Source organism: Mustela nivalis (assembly GCF_964662115.1).
Source record: "Mustela nivalis genome assembly, chromosome: 4".
In the NCBI taxonomy this organism is placed as follows: Eukaryota; Metazoa; Chordata; class Mammalia; order Carnivora; family Mustelidae; genus Mustela; species Mustela nivalis.
Window position 1 is genome coordinate 25,819,376 of NC_139023.1, and position 27,852 is coordinate 25,847,227.

The 27,852-nt window shown below is 46.7% G+C and overlaps 1 protein-coding gene and 1 long non-coding RNA gene across 2 annotated transcripts in view; both read left to right on the top strand.

Moving 5' to 3' along the window:
* Window positions 1-27,852, top strand: part of SCFD2 (sec1 family domain containing 2) — a 439,667-nt gene that overhangs the window by 365,979 nt on the left and 45,836 nt on the right. The window lies entirely within an intron of this gene.
* Window positions 5,901-7,052, top strand: LOC309863478. Its single transcript, XR_014311072.1, has 3 exons — window positions 5,901-6,254; window positions 6,506-6,735; window positions 6,819-7,052. It is a non-coding gene; the product is annotated as an uncharacterized lncRNA (long non-coding RNA).

The following is a 27,852-nucleotide window of genomic DNA, read 5'->3' on the forward strand; positions in this document are numbered from 1 at the left end:
CTAACAAAGGGAAAGGATGGGCCATTGTAATAGAGCTGGTGGGGACTTTGGAATCCTATACCCGGGGTTCTCGGGCTTTCGCATGCTTCAGAATCACCTGGGGTTCTTGTTCAACAGATAGATGCCAGGGCCTTACCCCCAGGAATTCTGATTTTGTAGATCTGGGGTGGAACCAGGGGTCTGCATTGAGCAGGTCTGCCAGGTGATCGCCCAGAATGGACCATACACCACACTTTGGGAAATACTGACCCAGGCTGAACTCCTGCTTTTAGGCATGAAAAGACTTCAGCCAGTAGTTGTGAAGTGACCTGCTGGCTGTCACACACCATTACAGCCTTGTCCCCTGTCCCTCTCAGTTCCTTACTCAGAAAAGCAGGAGGAGGGGGAGTGTCTATTTCTAAGGGTTACTGGGAGGATTACATATGCTAATACACGTAAGGCACTTGGTGCAACACCTAATCAGTCATAAGTTCAGGTTAATGCTTAAGTATGACGATCAGCTTGTTATTATTTATGGTACATGATTTCCCTGCTTCAACTGCATTTAGCAGTCAAGCTTGCCAAAAGCCACAAGGGCCCTTTAGGATGGACTGCCAAGGAGTCCCTGGGGAACAAGAAAGGATCTCCAGAGCTGCACAGGGTCACTTTAGCTCTGGCCCGGGTCGTCCCGCAGTTCTGACCCTGGGTGACTGACAGAGGACTCAACTGTCTCCAAGTTAAGGCCGCCTGCCTGCGAGCTTTTCCTCTGTCCTGGGGCAGCTGTTGAGGAAGGGGGTCCATCTTAGATACAGAGATTTTGGATCAGGTGGGGAGCGGACGGAAGTCAGTTGCTGAGGTGAGGGTGAAACACCAGTGAAAGAAAGGTCAGTAAAGAGAACTTCTGAGGCACATAAAAAAAAGCCACTGCATTATAGAATGTTAGTCCTGAGAGGGACCTCTGCAAGCATCTCGCCCAGCCCCCTTCCCGCCTCAATTAGTAAGTGGGAAAAGGACCTGGTTCAAGACACAGCTGGGATAAGAACCCAGTTAATTCCCTTCCTGCCCAGAAAGAAACAAACATGTCGTACCTGCCTTATAATCCTAACAAAAGGGCCTCACAGCCTCGCCACGGTTTAATATGTAAGCCCAAGTTCATGACCTGGTAATAAAGACCAGGGTGAGGTGTCCGCACATGGGTGTATTTTCTAATTGCTCTCAGGGTGTCATTGCTTTGCTTCCCCACCTTGGGGAGCAAAAATAGCCCTTTTTAGTCTAAAGGGTCAATTTGGATGCACTAGGAGAAAATGGGCCTTTTTTCCCCCTTTGTGTCTGACTTTATTTCACATGTACAAAGAACCTGTGTTTCGGGGACTGCCTGGAGATGGTGACTGGAATCCTAACAATGACGTTTACTGTTCGGCCGCACAAGGAGGCCATCTGTCAGGTTTCACGGGGTTCTCTTAAAACCAGCAACGACCAGCCCGTTCATAAAAAGCGGCCCATGCTGAGTCCCCCTTGGGCTGGCTACCTTCGACCGATATTCACAAGTGAGCACGCCAGTCTAAGCCTGATCTGATGCAAGCCTGTACCTCTTACAGCCTGGGTGTCCATCTCCTCCTGGGACTGCGCCTGGAAGTCTCCTCTCTGGGGACACAATCAGACGAGGACTGGGTCAAGGATGTCCTCTCAAGGAGGATGCCTTGGCTGCTCTCTCCACCCGTGGCCTTCTCTCTTTTGCTGAGGCTGCGGGAGGGATGCGGCAAAGCCTCGCCAGCGGGCTCGGGCAGCAGGGGCCGTTGGAGCCACTCGGTACGGGGCCCCCTGGCCTTTGCAATGGGCCAGCAGGGATTTGTGAAAACCTATAAACTGCCCCGTCAGGAAGACCCACTGCTGTGCTCAGCAGCCAAGAGCCAGCAGCAGCAGCCCACGCTGGGTTTTTTTAAACCCAGGCCCCAGACTGCAGCTCTCCTGCTGATCCTTTCCGTGTTGGTCTCAGAGTGGCAGATGGTGACAGTTCTCCAGATGTTGCAGCGTTCATGTTCATCTGATGTTTGTACGGCGCGCCCACGTTATTTCTGTCGCTGGAATCGTGTAGCCTGAGTGCGTGGACCCAGGTGGCCCGCTTTCCCGGGCTGGAGATCATTGTTGGGGTGGGCTCTGCACTGGGCAGGGTTTGGGGGGGGGGTGCTGAGCCTGGACGGGGTCCCTCACGTTTTCCCACCCTCCTGCCTATGATGCTGCATCCCGCTCCTTGCGAAGGGTGACATTTGCCCTTGAGTCCCTGAATAGTTTCTGAAATTGGGGGGTATTTCTGGCCCTCATGCCCTTCTCCCTCCGCGTATCTGACTTTAGTCTCCCAGACCGTGTGAGTTCCCCAGAACAGGGAAGGTCTGAATTATGAAGAAGTGTTTCATTCTGACCTCCTAGCCAATTTGTTTACTTTCATTTATTTTTTAAATATTTATTTATATGTCAAAGAGAGAAAGAGTGAGCACAAGCAGACGGGGGACGGGGGTAGGAGGCAGAAGGAGACACAGGCTCTCTGCTGAGCAAGAGGCCTGATTCAGGGTTCGATCCCAGGATCCTAGGCTCATGACCTGAGCTGCAGGCAGCTGCTTAACCCACTGAGCCACCCAGGCATCCCCTCGCCCCTTTTTTGCTTTTAAGTAAATAAATACCCACCATGCAGAGCTCAAACTCATGACCGTGAGATCAAGAACTGTATGCTCTACTGACTCGGCCAGCCGGGCGCCCCTTCTCCAAGCCAGTTTTGCTAGGATTTATGCAACCGCATCCCCTCTGCAGCCTCCCCCTTGGCCGCTGCTCTAGCTGCGCACCCCAGAGCGGCTCCCCACAGGACTGCAGAGACCTGAGGGCCCAGGGCTGCCAGATCCCTGGGTGGACATGGGTGACAGCTCCCCTCCAGTGCTCCTGGGAACCCTGCCTGAAGAACTGCTCTTCCTCTCCCGCTGTTGCTTCGGGGGGTGGGGGGCAGTCTGTCACACCACTTCACTCCGCTGGCCATGGAAGCAAGCCCGCTGGATAGCTTGTCTAGGAGTTCAGTCACTGGAATGAGAGGATGAGCTCACCTTCTTAGTCGTGAAGCTGGGAGGATGTGCTTGTGACAGCTTCTGGCAGCCACGTTGTCGTGTTTCATAGAGGATGCCGGTGTGCGGGGGGAAGCAGCTGACCATCAGAGAGAAGAGACGGGGGCAGAAAGGGCACAGGGGCTCCAGGACCTGGTTTCACTGTCCCAGGACCCAGCTGGCCACCTTACTTCCTTTGGCTTGGTTCCCTGAGTCAATACATTCCCCTCTTGGCCATGATAGAGCTATGTTGGATTTCTGTCACTTGCGACCAAGAGTTCTAATTACTCTTGGCCCCTTGGTCTCTGTTAAAACATCACTCCAACCTCCTCTGGCTCCTCAGCAGCATTGCCCCTTCTTAATCTCCAAGGGAAGGAGCTTTTCCTTCTAGACACGGCAGATGATTCTGACCTGCTCTTGGGGAGACAGCCACTGTTTCCAGAGATGATAGTTCTTTGAGCTTCTAAAGGTAATCCTGGGCTTTAGACTTAGAGCTCTGGCTATGGAGAAGTGTATTTCAAGACCCCTCACATGATGTCTTAGAGACCCCGAGGCCAGGAAGGAGATCGGGACCCCCTACAACCTTCACCTTACCAACAAATCTACAGTCCCCAGAGCATGGCTGACCATAGCAGCAAGTGCCAAGCTATTGTGGGACACCAGGCTGATCTACTCATTTATCTTCCATCCTTGGAAAGTGTTCCCATGGCCACATAGCTGCCTTTCCTTGAATACAGCATCCTGTTTCAGGCAATATAAAGAATATTTTTCTCAGCCCCAAATCCTTATAGTGGACCACTGCCTTTGTCCCAAAGTACTGTCATGGAAAAAGCATATGGTTTTCTACTTCTGTGTATGTAAGTGTATTATGTTTCCTGTTCCAAAGCTTGAGGTAGATGCTGTTGCCAGTCTTTTCGGAAGTACCCTACAAGGTTATGGCAAGCCAAGACTGATTCTCAAATGGCATTTAGAGGAAGACTAAGAGCAGGGGCTCTGGAGTCCAACTGCCTTGGTGGGCCCCCAGCTCTGTCACCTACCAGTGGCCCCTTCAGCAAATCACTTCACCCTTCTGTGGCTCAGTTCCCACATATAAAAAATGGGGATAATAATAGCATCTGTTCTAATGTCAAAGGGCTTAGCATAAGTTATACCCCACAGTAATCACCCAAAAATAGTAGCAGTAATAGTCATACTTTCACATGGAGCCCGTGGGACTGCTTTCTTATATGATGACCCTATATTCTGTTTCTGGGAATGGACTTGGCAAAACTGGCAGAAAGCAGACCAGTGGGATGTAGGAAGAGAAAGATGCTGTCATCATCTCTTGCTTGTGTTGAAACCTACCCCCCTAAGCCCTCCTGTCCAGTTCAAGTGCAAGGGGGAAAATCCCGGAACGCCAGCTGCCAACTGTGGAAAGCCTGGCCGGGTATCTGCTCCCTGCTTCCTCCTCAACAGGGCTGCCTCTGTGGGAGAGAGGATGGAAGGTGAACCTCGAGGGTGGGAGGAAAGTAGCCGGCAGTTGGAGGAGGAAGGCTCCAGAAGAGGCTACAGTGTGGGAGAGGGCTTGACGTCAGGAGCAGGAGGGGTGGGCGAAGAGGGTGGGCTGAGATTCTCTTTTGTGGATCAAAAGGAGCTGGGGAGAAAAGCAGCAGATGAGAAAGGAGTGTGTGACCCAGCAGAGAGGAGCTGGCCCCTCAGGGGAGCAGAGAGTCCCTCCATGTCTCTTTTATGGCCCTAAAAAAAAAAAAAAAAAAAAAAAAAAAGTCCCTCCTCTTCCCACTTCTTAGTCAGATACGTGCATCTGCAAAGCCACCCGCCTCTTGAGTTAATGTTTGTGCTTAAAGGACATGATTAGGTCCTGGACTTAATTTATGCGTTTCTTTGATGCAGCTGTGTAAGCCGTGGTTATTTTATTTACATTTCTTCAGACTCTCCTTTTATGATTTTTACTGGACTGCTTGTTCCTTTCTTCTTTTTTCTCTTTCTTCTTTCTTTTTTGCTGCTTTTCTGAGCTTTGGATTTGTTTGCCCATATGTATCAGGTTGAAATGGATGAGACTGCTGATTTCCCTCCCATATTTGGCCTACAGAACAGCAGTTTCATATGGTTCAACTGAATTCTTTGAAGCTTAGGTTCTAAGTAAGTTTCTGGAGGAGCAGGACCAGAGTCCCCAGCACTGGGTACCCTCATTGAAGTATATAGCCTGATGGGACAGAAAGCTGGTTAGATGTCAAAGATTGGACATGAGACTAGCTCCCAGTGGACAGTGACATTCGTGTGTTCGTGCTCAAAATCCTCCCATCAACCCCAAGGCATGGGTACCTGAAACATCCCCCTCTACATCTGGGAGGCAGAGGCAAAGAGAAGTAAGGGGACTTGCCCACAGTGACACAGACAGTAGGCGGCAGAATGGGGATTCGAACCTAGACTTCCTGGCTGGGAGTCACTGATCTTAACCACCACACTAAGGAACTTTTGATCAGTCAGTAGGCAGCCATGCTTGTCTGGCCGTTGCTGAAAAATGCTATTGTTATGATGCATCAAATTTTCCTGCCCAGCCTTTTCAGTTTGCAGAATTTCCTGGTAATGCTGATGGCTTAAAGTCCTTTTTCTGCATTAACACTAATATAAATCCATTAGTAATCCATTAGATGCAGATTTTGTTTTTTTCTGGTATTTTACCACCACCTTCCACATCCTATTTCATATCTTCACCTACACAGCCCCTGAGACTTCAGAGAGCCTTTCCATATTTGGCCTCTCATTCACCCCCTCATGTCCCATGTCCCCATCTCCCAGAGGAGGAAACTGATGCCCTGACGGTGGAGAGGACCTCCCCGGGTCACACACGTGACTCACCTCTGCAGACGGGCATTGGCCGTGATTCCTGCTGAGGCTGTCCCCAGAACTCACTTGGTATTGTTGAGGACATGTGAGAAACGCACCCCCTGCCCCATTCACTGCTTAGGACTGCGTTGGTTTGATGAGACAATCAGCCCTCCCTGAGCTACTATTTGTTTATTTTTAGAAAGATGGGAGGTATTTATACCTGGCAGGATTGGCAGCCAACACTGTCAGGAACTTCTCTATGTAGTAGACATTCTAGAATGTTCCCTTCTTCCTTTGTGCTCTAGTCTGGCCGCCCTGATACTGAAGACACAGTCTGTAAACCGACACCAGATCTATAGGGTATAAAACAAACCAACTTAGATGCACACTGTCTCCTACTCTGGTGGTGTAAACTATTATTACGAAATGACTGTTCTTAGAGCTTTTCATTTGCCAGAGGGGACGAGTGTAATAATAACTCCCTCGGGGATGCTTGTAAGGGTTGAAGGAGAGGGTGGGTGGAGCTCAGGGTCTGGCACTTTCGGAGCACTCAGCTGACGTAGCTGTTGTCATTGTCGCTGTGATTTGTCATGGTGCTCTTTTTCCAACAGGCCTGTAGAGTCAGCCTAATCAGCGGGGTACGATGCCAGTGCTGGGGGACCCTATAAAGTTGTCGACACTCTTCTGCTATTCTGTGGCTCCCACACCAGAGACTTCTACTAGACGTCAGTATTCCAGTTGTCATTGCCTCATGGGTTCCCTGCCATCCGATGACTTTCCCAGGGAATAGTTAGGTCCCATGAAGATTTCTGTTCTCATCTGGGAAAAAGTAGGGGAGAACGTAAGTAGCATTCTAGGGAATGAAAGGATTATCATTTTCTTGAATGGACCTGTTTCCAACATGCGTCCCCTTGTCACTGACAGATTGTAGAGCCACACCCCTTCTGCGCCGCACTGCGTCATGGGTTACACAGCAGGAAAAGAAGCTTCTGTGAGCCGTCTGCTGGCAGCTCCCTCATGCTCAGTCACTTAGATGGTGCCCAGATGTGCTGACGACTCACTTCAAACACTGGTTTCAGATGAACCGGTGCAGTAAGGATGGAAATATTTTCAAGTCTACGAGGCTTTTCGGGGAGGGGAAGGAGAAGATAAACTTTATTCCAGAGTAAAATTAAAGTGGCCTTTTTTGCTGATTTTCTCTGTCTCTCCCTGGGTTGTTCCCCTTCAAAGGTACCAGTCCTGAAGCTAGTGGCCTCCAGGGGGCTGCAGCAGGAGAGCAGCTACCTTTAGTTTGCCGCAGTCCCCCTCCCCAGAGACCCCTGACTGTGCTGTGTTACCCCATGGGCCCCACAAGGGACTGCCTGGGATTAGGGGGTGGGAGGGGGGAGGGGAGGGAGCAGCTCCTGGCCTTTGCCCGGACAGGGAGACGAAGAAGGTGGAGATGTGGCTTCCCTACCTTCTCCGGTTTTCTGCCCCCGGCTCAGGCTTTTTTCTACCAACATGGCCCCTGAAGCCGGGTCCACGTCCTCTCCCTATGTACAAATGTCACACGGCTGCCTGTCACTCCACCATCTCTTTCAGGATGTTGTTCTTAAAATCCCCGTCCCCCTGAGAGCAGAGCACCTTGTTTTCTGAACAGCCGCAGAATGTTTTCATAACCCAGCTCCCCCTTCTCATCATCATCCTGAGCACCAAGTCAGGACAGTCTGCTTAGCTGTAGGAACAAAAGGGCCCCAAAGTTCAGAGAGTGAGTTCAGTTGGGAGCCTCTTGCTCATGTCGCAAGCTCACCATGGCTTGGTGGGGTCGCTGTCCCGCGCGTCTTCTCAAAGACTTGGACTGACGAAGGCTCAGAGATCTTGAAGCTTCTCCACCAGGAGGAAGAGGCCTGGTGGACATGATGATGAGGAGAGAGAACGTCTGAGCTACAGAGGCATGTAAGCTCTTGAAGTGTCCCTTGGTAGGGTTATTGTCAAAACCCAGCCATGTGGCCCCTCCTAGTGGCAAAGGGGCTGGAAAGTGAGGAGGATACCCGTGTGCAGACAATGGCTCTGCCACAGTCCATCCCCCCAATTTTCCAGACTACTGAATCCATTAGAGCTTTCTGATCACAGTTTAGTTTTCCTACCGGTACTGCTTGGAGAGAGAGGCGCTGTCAAGTTGCAAAGATGTCCCCGTCTCAGATTAGCAAGCTCTCCTCAGTGCTCCTAAACCACTTAGTATGTGGTTCCATTGCAGCCCTCGGCACATGCCTGTATCTCCATCTCTGCCCCTCCCCTCCCCACCCACTCCTAGCTAAACTGCCAAATCTTGACAGCAGAAAACAGGTGTTTGGGGTTTAAAGGAAGAAAGAAAAAGCATTGCTGGTATTCAGCCCAGTACCTGGTTGTATGGTGGGTCAGGGAGAGAAGGAGGAAGGGAAGGAAGGAAGTCAAGTCACCTCCTAGAATGGGTTAGTCATAAACTAGACTCATCTCTTCTGGGCTGATTTTTACCAAGGTAGTGGGCACCAATCTTGGGATAAATGTTTAGTTATATAATACATGCAACTTCAAAATTTTTTCTCCAACTTTTAATTTGTACACTGTGCTCCCATGCCCCTCGTGGTGGAAACTTACTGTCTGGCAATTCCAGCCAGTCTTCCCCATGGCCATGTCTAAGTCCTGGGGACCTAGGCGATGAGGAGCTGGTGCCTGTTGGACAGGTACCATCTGTCCCTGAAGGCTTCCCAGCAACATCCTTCACCCCAAGTACATCTCCACGGTCAGTCCACAAGACCGTGGCAGGTGCTGTTCAGGAGCTTTCTGCTGTCCTTGAGTGAGGGCCCGAGGAACTCTGAGAGTCTCTTGGTGGCTTCTTCTATAGCTCTGCACCTCTGGGCCACATATAGGCTGGGCCACAGAGCACTCTGTGACCTCATCTGACACATGACACAGCCATCTTTGTTCTGGATCTTCTGCTTTCTTGGGCTGCATTCAAGGGATGAAACACACATGCCCTTTGTTCTCTAAACCTACAAATGCATCCAAGGCTTCTCTCGCTCTTTCCCAGGATATCCCTGACCTAGGGACCTCTCTCTGGTCTTGGGAGCTAGAAGCCTACCTCTGCCTCTTTCAGTTCCTGAGTATCCTATGGCCTTTGAAAACTGAACACCTAGCTGATTGACAGGAGGTGGGTTGTAGGGTCAAAAGAACTGTGATTTCATGCAAGGATATGAAATCCATTAATATTTTAAAATATTACCTTGCCACGCTAATGTCACTCTTGGGGAATGCACTTCTTATATCCCCGTATGTAATCTAGGGGTGTCTTCAGTCTTGTCCCCATACCCTGTCCACTGGTGACTGCTAGCCTCTTGGGTATACACATGTGTCTGTTGAGGCCCTCAGTCCACACCCGTGGCAGAGAAGACTCATGATCAACTTCACATAGCGCGTTTGAGATTCACCCTGCAATGCTAGGCTTCACCTGCCCAGCGGGAGACTCCCCTGCCACACAAGCTAGACTTCCCTCTGCTCTCCCAGACCCAGCACCATGGTTCGAAGACATCTCTGCCCATTCTTACATTTTGGCACAGATCTGGCATACTGAGGCCCTAAATCAAAGGACAAAAGATTTGTACTTGCAATGTTTCCATGGGATATGGAGGTCTGGTCCTTATGGTTTGCCCATGTATCCCTGCATCTTCTAAGTGGGAAATGCGAAGATGTCCGAGAGGGTCCCAACAGTGTGCCCTTCCAACGGCGGATCAGGGGAGAAATATTTCTCTGTGCTTCTCAGCCATCTTTTAGGAGAAACTCCATCTGCCTGGAACCCCGAGGGAAGGCAGCCCATCATGAAAAGAGTCTGAGAACACCTGTTGGTTAAGTCAAAGAGAGAAGTCATAGGTCTCAGACATCAAAAGGGAAAGTGGCTGATTTGGGAAGCAGCTGACAATGCAGGTGGTGGTTAGAGACGGACGGAGACAGTGTTCCGTAAGGAGCAGCCGTGTGCACTTCCGGTTTCCTGGGCTCTTGAGCCCAGAGTTTCATAATGCACATATTGGAAAAGATCCCACTGTGAAAATACCAACATATAACTGCAAGTGTTAAATATAAACATGTGTGTGTGTATAGTGAACTAGTGTTCTGAGGGTATTTCAGTGGCCTGTAAGAACTCTTCATGAGAATGTGGAGCCCCAAGGTCATGTGCCTTTGCCTCAGGTCCCATGGGGAGTTGTTGGCTCAGCAACATTCAGCAAAGTCCAGTCTTTTTTGGCTGCTTGTCCTGAATTTCTCCTCCAGAAGCCTTTATGCTCAGAATTTTAACTAAGCCTGATGATGCAAGAGAATCTTTTTAAGCCGAATCTTAAAATACCTGTTTTTAATAAATTGGTATTAAAAATGCCTTGTAGCAAGAAGAAAATAGAAGACAGGAAGTGGGAGAAAAAGAATATACATTACAACTCTGGAAATAGGCACGCAGAAGGAATCAACCCGCCCATTGTTTGAATCCAGCCTGTCCACCCCCAGGAAGCTTAAACACACTGGCAGGATAAAGAATGGAGCTCCCATTGTCTCTTATTGGATGCTTGGGCTGGTGGGGTCCTGACTTCCCTCTGGGGTCCTAACTTCCTCCATGTAAGCAGGAGTTGGAAAGGCTGATGCTATTTCTGTGCGGGAGCCGTTGGTTACAATGAGGAGACCTGGCACGCGTGGGGCACTCATGCTGACTCACCTGTGTGTGCATCGGTCTAGGGTAAGCTGGAAGCTAGTGGAAGGCACTAGCTCATTGGCATCGTCAAGGTCACATCAAGGTCACTCTAGTTAAAGCTCTCTGCCAGAGAGGAAACAGATGGAGAGTTAAAGAAGCTGTGCAAAGTTCCACAGTGAGGCCAGGTCCTCTGATTCCAAAAGGCCCCCGTTTCCTCGGTGGCACTGCAGCTGTCTCTGTCATAGCTTCGGTCTTTTAGGGATGATCATGCTACATGAGGGTGCCAGGGAGGCTGGAGCCGAGAGCGGGGAGAGAGCACCTGCTGCATTCAGGTTGATACCCTCTGATCTCTCCGGCGTGCGTACAGCACCGCACAGTGGCTTCCCGGATGGACTGGCCTGCACCAGGCTTCTCAGTCTCTCGGTCTCCGTGCACTGATTCTGCGGAAAATTGCATATGCGGGCATGTTGTTCACGGTTCACACGCGTTCCTTCCATGATGTGCCTGTCTGGATTCTTTGCCTATGTTCCTACGTGGTTGTTTGCCTTTTCCCTGTTGATTTTCTTATTGATTTCTTCATTTGTCTCTGCAATCCTTTTTTGGTTTTCTATGTTACAAATATCATTGACTAGCTTTAGGCTTGTCTTTTCACCTTGTTTTTATAGTATCTTTCAATTTTTCTAAAAATTTAAAAATTTGGTTTTTTCACATTTAGGTCTTTAATGCCTTGGGATTTTTTTTCCCCATACAATTAACACTAAGGATCAAATTTTATATTGATTACATCCAAACACCACTTTGAGTAGTTCATTCGTTCCCCACTAGATTTCAGCATCACGTGTGCCAGGTATCAAGCATCTGTACCTGTGTGGGATTATTAATGGCTCTCTTTTCTGTTTCATTTCTCTGTCTCTCCCTATGTGGGGGTCACACTGTCTAAATCACTATTTGTGCATAATGAGCCTTGTTAGTCTTCAAATTTGTCTTGGTTCTCTCAACACTTTGCTCTCCCATAGTAGTTTTAGAATCAAATTATTAAATTTCTCTCTCTCTCTCTCACACACACACACACACACACACACACACGATTTTCATTGGAAGTATACTGAATTCCTAGATTAATTTGGAGAGAAGTGATCTTTTTACAGTCCTAATCCTTCCTGAAACTTGAATTTGACCTGCCACAAGTCCACGAAGGCCAGAGCTCTTTCTGAATAATGAAACAATGCCTGGTTTCTGTCTGGCAGTTGCCCTGTAAATGGAGAGTCCCTGCCAAATGGCCATCCTTGCCTAAACTTTTGGTGCATTACAACAGATATTTTTCTCCATGGTGAGCAAAAGTAGGAAATGCTTAACCTAGTGCAATTTGCCAATTTTTTTTAAAGGTTTTCTTTTTTTTTTTTAATTTTTTATTTTTTATAAACATATATTTTTATCCCCAGGGGTACAGGTCTGTGAATCACCAGGTTGACACACTTCACAGCACTCACCAAAGCACATACCGTCCCCAATGTCCATAATCCCACCCCCTTCTCCCAAACCCCCTTCCCCCGGCAACCCTCAGTTTGTTTTGTGAGATTAAGAGTCACTTATGGTTTGTCTCCCTCCCAATCCCATCTTGTTTCATTGATTCTTCTCCTACCCACTTAAGCCCCCATGTTGCATCACCACTTCCTCATATCAGGGAGATCATATGATAGTTGTCTTTCTCTGCTTGACTTATTTCACTAAGCATGATACGCTTTAGTTCCATCCATGTTGTCGCAGATGGCAAGATTTCATTTCTTTTGATGGCTGCATAGTATTCCATTGTGTATATATACCACATCTTCTTGATCCATTCATCTGTTGATGGACATCTAGGTTCTTTCCATAGTTTGGCTATTGTGGACATTGCTGCTATAAACATTCGGGTGATGGACATCACAGATATATTCAGAACATTTCATCCCAAAGCAACAGAATACACATTCTTCTCTAGTGCACATGGAACATTCTCCAGAATAGATCACATCCTCGGTTCTAAATCAGGACTCAATCGGTATCAAAAGGTTGGGATCATTCCCTGCATATTTTCAGACCACAATGTTCTAAAGCTAGAACTCAACCACAAAAGGAAGTTTGAAAAGAACCCAAATACATGGAGACTAAACAGCATCCTTCTAAAGAATGAATGGGTCAACTGGGAAATTAAAGAAGAATTGAAAAAAATCATGGAAACAAATGATAATGAAAATACAATGGTTCAAAATCTGTGGGACACAACAAAGGCAGTCCTGAGAGGAAAATATATAGCGGTACAAGCCTTTCTCAAGAAACAAGAAAGGTCTCAGGTACACAACCTAACCCTACACCTAAAGGAGCTGGAGAAAGAACAAGAAAGAAACCCTAAGCCAAGCAGGAGAAGAGAAATCATAAAGATCAGAGCAGAAATCAATGAAATAGAAACCAAAAAGACAATAGAGCAAATCAACGAAACTAGGAGCTGGTTCTTTGAAAGAATTAATAAAATTGATAAACCCCTGGCCAGACTTGCCAATATTTTTTTTAAAGATTTTATTTATTTATTTGACAGAAAGAGAGATCACAAATAGGCAGAGAGGCAGGCAGAGAGAGAGGGGGAAGCAGGCTCCCCGCCAAGCAGAGAGCCTGATGTGGGGCTCGATTTCAGGACCCTGAGATCATGACTTGAGCCAAAGGCAGAGGCTTAACCCACTGAGCCACCCAGGAGCCCCTGCCAAGACTTTTTTCTAGCCAAGTGATCAAGTTTATGTAATTAGGAGAAGAGAGCACAGAGGAGTAGTGCAGGGGGCTATGTGATCGCTGGATCCCCGTGGTGGTTCGCAGGAAAGCTCTCACATACACCAGAGCACAGTGAACAGGCCTCACAGGCTGCAAACTCTGCCCAGGAGACAGAGATTCAGAACAGAACGCTGGGAAACAAGAAGAGCGTCTTCAAGCCTGCTGAGTTTCACATGTCCCAGCCAATTTCTTTCCAAAGATTATTACCCTTTTTCCTCTGATGAGTACTGTCCTGTTCCTCCCAGCCTTCCTGCCATAAATACCTAAGACACAAAGAAAAACAGTCTGAATTCTGGAAAGGAGAAATGCCAAGCCTCTATTCTGGAAAGCTCTCATACTGTTGCATGGAGATTTTTTAAAGGATGAGAGCCCATTTTTTTTTATCTTAAGATGTTCACAAAAATCAAATAAGTAGCTGTATTATGTGAAACTATGGAAATGCATGTACTATTTCTAACGGGGGGATAAAACCTGATAGCTCGTGATTTTCATCCTAGTCCCTGTCGCAGTAAATCATTTGTAGTTCCAAATACCATGAGAATTGTAATACTGCCTTCTCTTTGTTCAAGAAGGAATAACAAATTTGAGGATTGGACATCAAATGTTTTTTAGGAGAAGCAAGGGGGAGGCAGATATTCCCAACCATTTTTGAGTTGGGATACTGCAGTCTTTGCTAATTTGAAACCTGGCATTCCCTATCCTTCTGAAAGTACTCAATAGAATATATTTATTTTTCAAAGATTTTATTTATTTATTTTAAAGAGAGAGAGAAGGAATCTCAGACAGACTCCCCACTGAGCACAGAGCCCAAAGCGGGGCTCGATCCCAGGACCCTGAGATCATGACCTGAGCCGAAATCAAGAGTTGGCTGCCAAACCGACTGAGCCACCTGGGCACCCCGGAATGTATTTATTTTTAAAATGGAAAATTTTTAAATAATTTGCTATGAGATTGTGAGGGTGTTTTTTGGAATCCTTCTGAGATAACCTGTGGTATCCACGGGTGATCATAACTGCTTTGGAAATTGTGTTTTATACCAAGAAGGAAAATATACCCAGCTGACCCTCAGAACCCACTGCGACTCTTAAAGTGAAGCTCCTGAGGCCCCCTCCAGGACATTCTGCAGTGCAGACATTGGTGACAATTTTCTGTGCCTTTGAAGCAAGCCTCTTATTCTCCCAACTCCTTACAAGTAACATATTCCATTTTTCCACTATAATTAATCATTACAAATCACAGGCTTTTATTTGCTTTTAAAATCCAGTTAATTCAACCGTACAAGAAGAATAAGACAAAATATGTTTGATGCATAAATCCCAAAGTCATTCTTCTTTCTTGAGAAGAGAGAAAAGAATATTACAATTCTCACGAGTCTTTCTATAAGTGGAAGTTTGGAGAAAAAAAAAGAGAGAGAGAGAAAGAGAGTTAAATTTAAAGTCAGTAAAGAAATCACTCCATTTGAAACCCATACAGTCATAGGTTTCTTGGAAAGTCTACCTAGGAATATGTGATTACCGAAGCCTGGAAGGCTGTGTTCTGGTGGGAGCTGTGGTTTTCTGTTGATAAAGAATTCTGTCCACTTGGTTTTGTTTATTGGTGATGGTGTATTTGGATTTGAGATTTTTGCCCTTGACTTTAGCAGAAACACAGCTCATTTTCTCACGGATTAACACTAAGAACTGAGGGAAAAAGAAACATTTGTGAAAAGCTCAGCATTACATCCTGTATTTATCTCCATGACAAGGATCCAAGATGATTTTGCTAAGTTTCAAATATATGTGTTGCAGAGGGTGGAGTGGGAAGAGGACTTAAGTAAGAAAATCTCAAGTGGGGTCTCAGGCTATAGAAATAAGGAGGCAACCAGATTTTTCTGGGCTAAGCCTTTAGTTCTCTAAGGAAAAATAAGCTAAATGTAACCAAATAACATTCATAACACATAGTATAATCTATGAATCAGTCTCACTGAACAATAGAGATTAAAGTACAAGTTCTTCTTGATGACCCTTTTTCCTAATTCCACTCATCTTTCCACCAGTAGCCCTTGACATCAGCTTGGATACAATCTTCTACACCCTTTTTTCTAAGTATTCACATGCAAGTATATGCACAGTGTATAGGCCGTTAGAGAACATACACTAGTATAGCGTACATACTGTTCTACGACTTTCTCTTTCCACCTAATCTGTCTTAGAGTTCTTTCTGGGTCACCACATATACATCTTCCTCATTCGCTTTTTAATGGCTGTACAATATTCTATGTTATTAATTTACTCACAATCCACAGGTGTGTGTATTCAATAATTGTTTCTAATTATTGTCAGTTATAGTCTCAAGCATAATGACCACGCTTCTCCCTGCTCCTTTGTACCCAAATAAGATTATCTCTAGAGTAGCTTCCTAAAAGTAGTCACTGGGCCAAAAGGCCTGCATATTTGTAATTTTTGTAGGTGTCCCTATATTGTCCTCCAAAATGACTTTACTAATCTTCATTTCCACAAACCCTGCCCATTACCATCAATGCCTGATTTTATCAAGCTTTAAAATGTTTGGGATTCATGGTGAAGGAAAAAAAATTATATTGTATTTTGACTTAATGAGATTTAGTATTTAATGCTTTGTAAGTATTGTCACATTAATAAATTTACATACACACCCAGAGGAACTCTTTGCCCATATGCTCGCGTTTAGCTTCACTGTGAATATGTCTTGGTAGAGTCTGAGGTCAGTACTCACTCCAGAGCCCACTTTGAAGACAGAAAGTACCTGCTATGGAAATCAGCTTCATGTTAGATGCTTGGAATAAGGGGTGACCATTCCATGATGAGAGGGGAGAAAACAGTGGCCTCCAGGAAAAAAAAATCCTCCTGCTGATGTAAACTGATGCCTGGAAATTTCTTTAGGAAAATAGGTCCCTTTAGCACTGACCCTTTGGAGAACAGAAAGGAGTTGGATGGTAATATGAGAGCACTGGGTGGTGGCCATGGTCCCTTTCAGCTCTGAAGCTCTGTGACTCTTCTCTGAGACTGGCCAGCTGCTGGGGATAAGCAGAGCCTTGAGGGATTGGGATTCAAGAGGGAGGAGGCCGTCGACAATGTCTACAGCTCGGGCAGATGCAAAGTTTGATGACCTTTGGGTCACTCGAAGACACAGACTAACTGCAGGGAGGGACATCAGCAGGAGAACATCTTTCCCTGCCCATTCTTGGACCAGGAGGTTCCCTCCCTTCCTATAGCTCTGCTCAGAGGGATGTACGTGACCCAGAACTAGGTGACAACACACAGTGCATCAACAAGACTGTATCTTGAGGGAGCCAAAATCGCTCTTCCTGATGTCAGTTACAACGCGTGAGAAGTGAGGCCAGAAAATTATGTCACGGAGAGCAAAATTTAGTTGAGAAATGTGTCATTAGAACAACAGATCTAGGGAATTGGACTTTCTTTTACCAAAGAGTCATAGCATCTGTTTCTTTCCAGGGCAGTAGGGTTCTCTGGTGCGACTCTGGAAGCCAGGAAGAATGCAGGTTTTTGTTATTCATTTTGTTTTATGGTCTCTTCCTTCAGAGTTGAACCGATTGGTCAAGGTTCTCCTCTTAAATTCCAGATCTTTGTGGCATGAGAGGGTGCTTAGCATTTTGAAGACATGGTTTTTGTAAAGCAGGATTGTCTTCAATGCCGTCCCCCACTGGCCTTCTGGGTGTTGTGTTCTGTAATACCGTTGCTACATAGAAATCTTTTTAAAACAAGATAAATAGTAATATATCATTTGTATGACTAAAGAAAGAAAAGAATTCTCAGTCTGGGTCTCCGTTGACATAAAATAAGTATTGAGTGGTCTTATCCTGAATTATATTAATCCAGATGCAACTGAAAGAGACAGGGCATGTTTAAAATGGCAAATGTTATCTGTCCCTCAATAATGTCCTCTCGGAATATTTTTAGTGCGCAGTATCTTTGTCAGTTTCTAGGGTTTATCTGCTGAAAAACTCTCTGCATCATGACCTCTTAACATCCTGGAGCTTTTATGTTTAAGCTCTCATTTCATCATATTGTTTAGTAAATAAAATGTCCTCGGTTGGCTAAAAATAAAGGTGTACCATGTGTCTGAAGTCACCCCTCCCTTGTGGTTCTATTTTAGGCACAAGAAAGGGTTGGCAAGATCGAGGAAGCTGAGGTGGGTCAGACAGAGCCATTGTGTTGTGAGCCCAGGTCCCTCTTCACCCCAGCCCTATTACCCTAGCTTTGGGCCAGTGGATAAGCCCAAAGCCTGTCTTCCACGGGGATTTTTTAAAAAAAGAAAACCGTGAGCGACTAGCCTGGTTTCTTTGGTGTCAGATATTTAGAATTCAGCACATTCCATCTGGCACGCGCGAGGTCACTGCCAGAAAAGCTGGGGTGGCCCCTTGCCTTCTCATGTCAGGCGCCGCCATCTTAAATCATGGATCTACTCCCACCCCTTTGTTTTGTTTTAATTATTTTTTACCCTTTTTGAAGATTTTCTTTAGTAGCAGCAGGCTACTTTCAAATCCGAATAATGCCAAATTCCCCTCTGTTTCATGCTTTTCTTTTTTGCCCCCCCCCCATGGTAGATTTAGATAGGCGGTATCTTCAGCTACCCATAAGCTACCTTACATAGGCGCATCTCCTTCCCATGAGGAATAGTAGTCTCCTATCAAAATGCTGAGGAGAGCTACAATATTTCCAAGGCCAAACCACTGGCCCACCTGTTTGGAGCACTAGTGAACAGAGTGAAATGCTTTCTCTCTGTCCCTTACCCCCTCCCTTCCCTACCACTCACCCTGAGGCATCGCTCACTGAGGACCCCCTGAAGACATTACCAATAGCCAGCTGCCTTTCGGCTTCGGGCTCTGTTTCAATATATTCCCTTCAGTCTATTCCCTCATTCACTCCTCTCCACAACCCTCTGCAGGAGGCGCTATGATTGCCCATGTTTGATTGATGAAGCCCAGAGAAGTTAGGTCACCTGTCCAGGCCCACGCTGCTAGTGCCAAGCAGAACCAGGAATCACACCAGGCTTCCTGGCTCTGGAGGGCATGCGCCCACCGGCCACACGCTCCCACTTCTCCTAATTCAGCGAATCTAGCCAAGAGGACCCTCTCTCTCCACATCAGCTCCCAGTACCTCTCAGACAGGGTCAGCACTGGGATCCGAACTCCCGCCTTCCTCCAACTAGCACACACTTGCCAGCCTCTCCATCAGGCTCCGCGGGCCCGCCTCCCCCCCCTCCCCCGCCCCAGAGGGAGATAGCTCAGAAGCCAGCCTTCTTGCAAATCTTCTGCAACATCTTCTCTTCGATTTCCTTTTTCTTTGGCTGCCAACCTTCTACCATCTAGAATCAATATTTTAACCCTTCACCTCCACTTCCTGTGTGGTCTAGTCCTACCACACAGACACACTAAAAAATACTTGCTGTCATATATGATTTTCATCAAACTCTGCCCCGCCCCCAGAGAGCCCGCTGTAGCTTCTCTTAGTCTGTAGTGTTAACATGGCCTCCTAGCCTTCACCATCCAGTGGGTGACTTGTTCTCGTGATGTGACTTTCTGAATCTCCCTCATCGCTGCGAGGGCAGTTCATCAGGTTAAGCCAGGCAGGCTGTCTCGGATAGAGCCATTTACTCAACAAGCATTTGGTGTGTGCCTTCTCTGTGCCAGATAAATAGACCAGTGTGAGTGCCTGACTTCCAGAAGCTCCACGTCCAATGATGGAAGCAGTTGGGTTCAGCACAATGGGATAACATTCTGATAGAGCAGTTCTGGGAGCTTGGAGCTATAAGGTTGGTTGTTTTTTGGACCCCTCTTCCAGCTTCCTTTGCTGGATTTTTCTGTCTAGTAGAGGCTGGAAAACTAATAGCTTAGTTCCCAGTAGCTTAGATGCTCTCCCACAGAGGCTCTGCCATGTGCTTCTTTGTTGCATTCATGGCACGTATTCTATTCTAACATTTGTTATGGGTCTGTTTGTTTATTGTCTGTCTCCTTAACCAGAATGAAAGAACCCTCCACAAAGCAGGAGTGCGTGCTTATAGATGTATCTCCTAGAAACTATACCAGTACATAATAAGCACTTGATAAATACATATTTAATTTTGGTCAGCAGCAAGTGGCTCTCTGGATTTGTGCCAAGAAGGGGTGCGAGGCTACCTCCCTCTTCTGCAGGGGAAAAAAAGCCAGGAGGTGGAAATGTCCTTTCTGGGCTTGGAGAGAGGTTCTCAGCACCCAGGCTGTAAAATAGATTCCCCAGCAGTCCAGAGCCTGGGAGGAATCAAGGGAGATTGCATGGGCAAGGTGACATCCGAGCCAGGACATCAAAGAAAAGATGAGTTAACCAGGAGAAGGATCCAGAAGGACATTTCTAACAGAGTTAGTGGATGCCTGAAGTTCCACGAGAATGTGCCTATCCTTACCCATGTACTCTTTCTACCATGTAAAATGCCCTTTCCTTCCCAATTTTCTAGAAGTTTGTTTTCTTCTCCTTCGTCTTCTGTTCTACAACAAGAAGCCTCTTGCCCATTGCCTCAGGACAGGCTGCCCCCCACCCCGTCTGAGCCCTCAGAGATCATGAGTCTTGGGGACACTAAGGCGCTCTTCTGAAATGTAAGCTCCCATGAGCAGAGCACCGTGTTTCCTCTTCTTTCAGCTCCATGCCTCCTGGCAACGGCAGCCCATCTCCACATTGTAAGAGCCCCCAGGTTCTCTTTGCTCTCCTAATCGGTGTATGAACCCTTCTAGAGCTGGATTTCTAAGTTGCCCAAAGACAGGGACCATTCCGGTAACTTCCACAGGAGGGTTCACTTCGCTCCCTAGGTCCCATGGGCATGGACTGTGGCCTCGCTGTCGCTACCTTGACGCACATCCACCCAGGAGAGCCCGTGAGGTCTTCATTTCCAAAAGCGAGAGAACACCTTCCAAAGCTCCAAATTCAGACCTGCGTTGCTGGGGTGGTCAGGAGGAGCCTGAGACGTGCCGAGGTCTGTTCCTGATTGTCAGGTGCCTCTGACTTGTTGGTCCTCAGTGGCCTTTCAGTTTCCTTAAAGGCCTTTTCACCTCTAGGGCTTCTGTTCATTCTGTCAGGTGCCTGATCAACAGGGGCAGGGAGACCGTTGCCTGCCAGGCACGGTCCCAGGTCTGATGACTATGACCGCATGTTGTAGGGGAGCCAACTGCCCTCAGTCCGCCTGAGCCGGGCTGCCAGCCGCCCCCGGGAATGTGTGTTGCCTGTTCAGGTTTGAATTCCTGAGCCAGCTGGTGGGGGCTGTGGCTACCAGCAAGGCAGAGCGGGATGCTTTGATGTCGTCAACTGGTGACAGTGCCAGCCATAGTTGCGTGTGCCAGTGCAAGGGATATGGCATGTTCTTACCAAGTGTGTGCCAATGCAGGCAGGACTAGAATTACGTGATTGATGCGTCTCTATTTGGCCGTTATTCCTCATTTGCTTTCCCTTCTCTACTGTTTCCCTCCCCCAATTTATTCTTCCTTCCATGACTTCAAGTGTCCCCCTCCACAGACCCCACCCATCTTCACCCTAGCCAAATGGCTCTTGTTACTCACACTGAAACTACCCCTCGACCCATCTGTAGCCCACACTACACTGTGAGCACCCCGGGGGCAGAGACCAGAGCGATCTTACTCATTCCGAGGCTCCTGCTCCAGTGCCCGGCACATAGTAGGTACACATGCTATGCGCATTTGGTGAATGATTGAATGCCTTGCCCACCTAGTGTTCCAATGCATGGCTTTTTTTTTTTTTAATTGAAGTGTAATTAACATACAGTGTTCTGTTAGTTTCATGTGTGCGATGATGTAATGATTCAGCAACTCTGTACAGTATTCAGTGCTCATCAAGATGAACTCTTGGGGCGCCTGGGTGGCTCAGTCAGCTGAGTGTCCAACTCTTGATTTCAGCTCAGGTCAGGATCTCTGGGTGGTGAGATCAAGCCCCACGCATGTTAGACTCCACACTGGGCATGGAGCCTACTTCACATGCTCTCTCTCCCTCTCCCTCTGCCCCTCCCCACCTCTCTAAAAAGAAGAGAAAAGAGAAATATACTCTTAATCCCTCTTACCTATTTTACCCATCCCCCAACCCATCTCCACTCTGGCAACCACCGGTTTGTTTTCTATATTTAAAGAGTCTGGGATTTTTGTTTGTCTCTTTTTTCTTTGTTCATTTATTTTGTTACTTAAATTCCACATATGAGTGAAATCATGGGGTATTTATGTTTCTCTGACTGACTTAATTCACTTGTCATTATTCTCTCTAGGTCCATCCATGCTGCAAATAGCAAGATTTCATTCTTTTTTTATGGCTAATAATATTCCAGGGTGTGTGTGTGTATATTGTGTGTATGTGTTGAGTGTGTGGTATGTGTGTGATGTGTGTGTGTTGTGTATATTACCTCTTCTTTATACACTCATCATGGGTGGACACTTGGACTGCCTCCAAATCTTGGCTATTCTTAAGTAGTACGACAATAAAGATAGGGGCATATATATCTTTTTAAATTAGCATTTTGCCTTTTTGGGTAAATACTAAGTAGTGAAAATACTGTATCATATGGTAATTCTATTTTTAATTATTTGAGGAACCTCCATACTGTTTTCCACAGTGGCTCTACCAGCTTGCATTCCCACCAATAGTGCACGAGGGTTCCTGTTTCTCCACATCCTCACCAACACTTGTTATTTCTTGTGCTTTTTTATTTTAGACATTCTTAGGGTGATTTAGTTGTATATGCTTTTTATAGACAGTGTAACATAATCACACCATTCAAACAGACTTGAATTTGAAAACTCACCTCTGTCACTTTCTAGCCATATAACCTTGACCAAGTCCCTTCTCTCTCTGACCCTCAATCTCCACGCCTGCAAAATGAAGGCAATGCCTATTCTCAGTGTGGCCAAGAGAATTGTCATGGTAACATGGAAATATCTGAACTATAATAATGGTCGGTGTTTGATTTCATTTCCCTTCTAATTGGCTATATAAATTCTTTATGCATTTTCTTCTTTTTCACCCCAAATTTTGAGGGCTGGTATTTGAACCAGGTTGAGCTAGTTCAAGCAACAATGGTTAGATTCTTCTCTGGGTTTTGTGTCCACTGCAGGTGTGTGGGGGCTCTGCCCAACCGCCAAAGACCTCCTCCTCATATAGCCATCCTGGATCACTGAGGAAGGGGAAGTAGTAAATTACATAGTGACTTCTGAAGGCTTCTGTGTGGAAATGGCAGATGTTACTGCCACTCATATTCTCCTGCCCAAAGTGAAACCCATGCTCCCGTCTCACTGAGGAAAGCACGTAATCCCACCACGTGCCAGGCAGAGGAGAACTCGCATGTCATTGAACACCCATGACGACCCCCTAAATATCTAAGATGAGTTGACTTCAAAGGACAACAAAATCTGAAGTTACTTTGACCTAGGTTGAGAATAAGAACTTTTGAGCAAATGAGTAAAATCAGTACGATTGTCATGGCGACAGTAAGGCCTTCTTGAGAGAACACACTAGTCTCAGGATATCAAGTGTTCAGTACGAGGAGGGGCAGTGAGTTGCAATCAGTCTTAAATACTCATCGGGGCCGAGAGGATGCTCTCTGCTTGTTGTAGATGACCAATCGGCCCTAGCGTCACTATGCACTTGTACGTAATAAAAGTACATTTCTTTCCAAATAACTTGGAATATAAACGTCGTAATTTAAACTAAGTTTTTTCCTACTTATTTACTTAACTTTGGGCTATTTTACCATGATTATACCATACTTTTTATCATAATCGCTCAGTTGTTTATTGATTGCTTGCTGTGGTAAAAATGCCACATTGAAGAGTCTGTGCTCTGGGTCCGAACCGTGAGGGGTAAAGTTAGGGTTCCGCCATTGGCTTGTGGCATTGGGCAAGTGACTCAACTCTCTGTGCCTTATTTTTCTCATCTGTGAACTGGGGATGATGATAGCACATACTTCATAGGATAATTCTGAGGATTAAATCAATTAATACATAGAATACTCAGACAAGCATTTGATATACATAGTAAGTACTTGATAAATGTTAACTGTCATCCTCATTTTTAGGCACAGTAAAATGCAAAGGAAGTTCAGTGAAGCCAGAACTTTCTATGCTTTGTTTGCTGCTGTATTAGCCCATGCTTAGAACAGTCACATATCAGACGCCCAGGAAATCTTCACTGACTGAATCAATGAACTGACTCTACTCTCGTGACATGGAAAAGCCAGCCTAACCCTTTATTCCTTTCTTGGATAATAAGAGAACTCCCTTTTCTATTCTTTTTTTAAATATTTTATTTATTTATTTGACAGAGATCACAAGTGGGCAGAGAGGCAGGTAGACAGAAAGAGAGGAAGCAGGCTTCCCGCTGAGCAGAGAGGCCGGTGTGGGACTCAATCCCAGGACCCTGAGATCATAACCCGAGCCAAAGGCAGAGGCTTTAATCCACTGAGCCACCCAGGCTCCCTGAGAACTCCCTTCTCTTAAGACTCTCTTGACCACACCAGGCCCTGACCTCACTGAGGGTTTGACTTGCCCCTTCACTTGCCAACGCACTCAAACGCATGTGGCAGAAGCGAACCTTGAGTCAATAGCTCTTACTTCTATTTTCTTTCTGAGCACTTACCTCTAAAGACATGTTATGATCTGTTGACTTGTGTATTTACTTAAATATCATCTGTTTCCCCCATTGAAATGTAGGCTCTGTGAGAACAGACACTGAGTCTGAAGTACCTAGCAAGTAGTTAGCACCCAGTATCTATTGACAGGAAGGGAGGAAAGGGAAGGAACAGAAGGGAAGAGGTAGGGAGGGAAAGAGGGAGAAGAAAACAAACCAAAGGGGAATACATTTATATGTATTTATAAATGTTGATAAAGTGCTTTAAGAAACACCAGAAGTACACCTAATACAGGCGGGGAGATCAGAAAAGCCTTTTTTGAGAAGATGCTGTTTGAAGCTGAGACCTAATATAGGGTAAAGACCAGAGCAGGGGGAAGTAAGAGAATGTGCAGAGACCCTGAGCTTGAGGTCTGCTGGGGCACGAGGAGGCCAGAGTAGCTGGGACCCCACGGACAGGGGGCTGGGGAGGCACAGGCCCAATCATAGTTACCTAACAGGTGACGGCTCTCCTGAGGCTAGTTTGGAGCAAAGCAGGTTTGAAGAAGGGGGCCGGGTGGCCATGTAGAAGACTCGGGAAAGCAGAACCAGTCTGCCAGGAAGACTTCTTAAGAAGTGGACTTCTGAGACCACGAGGTTCTTTCCCAGTGCCTCTCTGTTGGCTACTCACTAAACAAGCCTCCCTCAAGCCATCACAGCTTCCGTCCCATCATCTGAACAATGAACACGACAACACCTACTCTGCTTGTCGTCAGCACAGTCCCCAGCACCTGGGAACCACCTCATTGCCACGGGGGGTCCCTAAATGTCCTGTACGCAGTGCTCAGTACAGGTGCTGTGGTGGGGAGCAGAAGGAAGAGAGGACCACATCTCTGAGTCACACAGGAGCATCTTAGGGAAGGACATGTGCTCCCGAGCCCCATGAGAAGAGTGTCCACAGTGTACCCGCGAGTGCCACCAGTCCAGGGCACTGTGTCCAAAGGGCGCACGTGCCCCACAGGTGGTCTGCAAAAGGAATTCAGAGCGATGTAGATGAACAATTTTTTTCATGGTTATGTATTTTCTGATGCATGTTAAAATAAGTAAATACTCATACATCAGATCAGCTTACATGGAACTAATAAATAAATAAGTTGATATAAAGTTAACTCACAAGTAGGGCACCTAGGTGGTTCAGTAAGTTAAGCACCCGACTCTTGATTTCAGCTGAGGTCATGATCTCGGGGTCAGATGGAGCCCACTGGGGCTCTGGACTCAGCAGGGAGTCTGCTTAAGGATTCTCTCTCTCTCTCTCTCTGCCTCTGCCCCATGTTTCTTGAGCATTCTGCCTTCCGCAAAGCCTGGCACAGTCACACAGTCTTCTCTGCTGCTCCTTCCAGGCTCTCTCAAACATCAGTGTGACCTGAACCCTCCGTTTCAGGAGGCAGGGCTCTGCCTGTCAGCTTGCCTGAGTTCTCTGTCTGTGTTTCTGGGGTCCACCCAAATACGGTGCTCATCCCCCTTCTCCCACATGCCACGGCCCTACTGGAAGCCCTGTCTGGACTTGGTCCCATCGCTGAATCGGGCATAGCTAACCCACACTCTAATCCACGCCACCTCTGAAAGAAAGTACAGAGAAGTGATAGATCAGGGGCCTCATTTAGAGGGAGCTTAAATTTCAGGCGTGGGGATGCTGGCTCGGTTCAATGGAGATTTACAGCGGCAGGTGCAGGGGAAGCTGAGACTGAGGCTGAGAGGGATTTTGTGTGTTGCGGGAGGGGAGAGATGGGGGCCCATCTGATCTGTCTGCTACTGGAAGAAAAACAAACTCCATTTGCTCTGCTAGTCTCCGAAGAAACAAAAGGGATGAAAGAAACTTTAGGCCAATAAGCTTCCCTTTTATTCTATGATCCCGTATTATTAACCACCTAGCCTTCCCTTAAAATATAAATTAAAAGAACGCCGCTATTTCTCCATACTAAGAAATCTCATGATAACAAGCTCAGTGAGGCTGGAGCTCAAGAAACATAACAGAAAAGACAAGACTGAGGCTTTCTTAAAAACCCCTCTGAATGACGATGGAGGTCAGACAGTCATTTGAAAAGCTTTTAAATGTGCCATGATTTTGACTTTCCATTTCATCCTCTCCTACAAACGGACAATTAGCCGTAGCACAGGTTTGTATACTGGGCAAGCAAGCCAAACCCTGAGTGATTTATTCCTCGTGACGTGGAGAAGGAGCATTTCCCAGTGACATGCTACAGCCAGAAATGACGCCACATTATTCCCACACTGTCAGTTTTATTAGCATTCCTAAAACAAAGTACAGCCTTCTCTCTTAAAAATGCTTCATGGGCAATGGACCTCTGATACTGTTTTAAAACCAGCAACTAGGGGCGCCTGGGTGGCTCAGTGAATTAAGCCGCTGCCTTCGGCTCGGGTCATGATCTCAGGGTCCTGGGATCGAGCCCCGCATCGGGCTCTCTGCTCAGCGGGGAGCCTGCTTCCTCCTCTCTCTCTGCCTGCCTCTCTGCCTGCTTGTGATCTCTCTCTGTCAAATAAATAAATAAAATCTAAAAAAAGTAAATAAAATAAAACCAGCAACTAGACTGGACCTGGGCTAAGATTCAGAAAGAGGCAGAAATAGTGCAGGGCACCGTGGTCTGCCAGCACTTCCTTCTTGGCCTGCACCTCCAGGAAGCCTTCCAGGTCATCAGCTGCCTCTGCATGAGGTAGAACAGAGCAGCCCCTCCCACCAACACATACACATCTCTGCACCAAAGCATAGGGAGGGACAGACTGTGGAGGGTAACAAGGGACAGGGCTGGCTGCAAGTGGCGGCCCATCCAGAATGCTTCGTGTTCAGCCTGGAGTGGGGCTTGGAGTGACCATCCACGGAAGGAGCCTCTGGGCCTCTCTTCTCCTTTCTTTCGGAAATGTCAGATTGGCCCCTTCGTTCGAAACTAGGCACTTCCCTGCAAAATTAAAATCATGGCAGTCTTTTCCCAATGCAAAGAAAAATAAACAAAGCAGATCAAATTTTCCCCACCATAAGTTGATATTCCTGTGCTTTCTTACCGTTGTTGCTGCTTCAGCGTCATAGCTCTCAAAGAGAACAAACAAGAGGCAAGCAAATATTTAGCCCAAAGATGCAGGTGTAGTGAAAAGAAGGGCCATATGCACGTTCCTAGCAGCAAGGGCCATAATCGCCAAACTGTGGAAAGAGCCGAGATGCCCTTCGGCAGATGAATGGTTGAGAAGATGTGGTCCATATACACTATGGAGTATTACGCCTCCATCAGAAAGGATGAGTACCCAGCTTTTGCATCAACATGGACAGGACTGGAGGAGATTATGCTGAGTGAAATAAGTCAAGCAGAGAAAGTCAATTATCATATGGTTTCACTTACTTGTGGAGCATAAGGAATAACATGGAGGACATTAGAAGGGGGAATCAGTGGGGGAGATGAACCATGACGGACTGTGGACTCTGAGAAACCAACTGAGGGTTTCAGAGGGGAGGGGTGGGGAGATGGGTTGGCCTGGTCGTGGGTATTAAGGAGGGCACATACCACATGGAGCGCGGCATGTTATACGTCAACAATGAATCTTGGAACACTACATAAAAAAAAAAAAAAAAAAAGAGGCAAGCAGATATTAACGTAAAAACTGCCAACTGTGCTTCACTCATGAGTATGCTTTGATGACACCTTTGCATACAAATACTGTAGCCGCATTTTCTTCCTGGTTCAAAAAATGAAGTCAACTGTAGTCCTTTGTCACAGTGTCCTATAAAGTACGCCATGGCTCCCAGGTGCTCTGTGCTACCTGACTACTTCTGAAAACGACCACATGC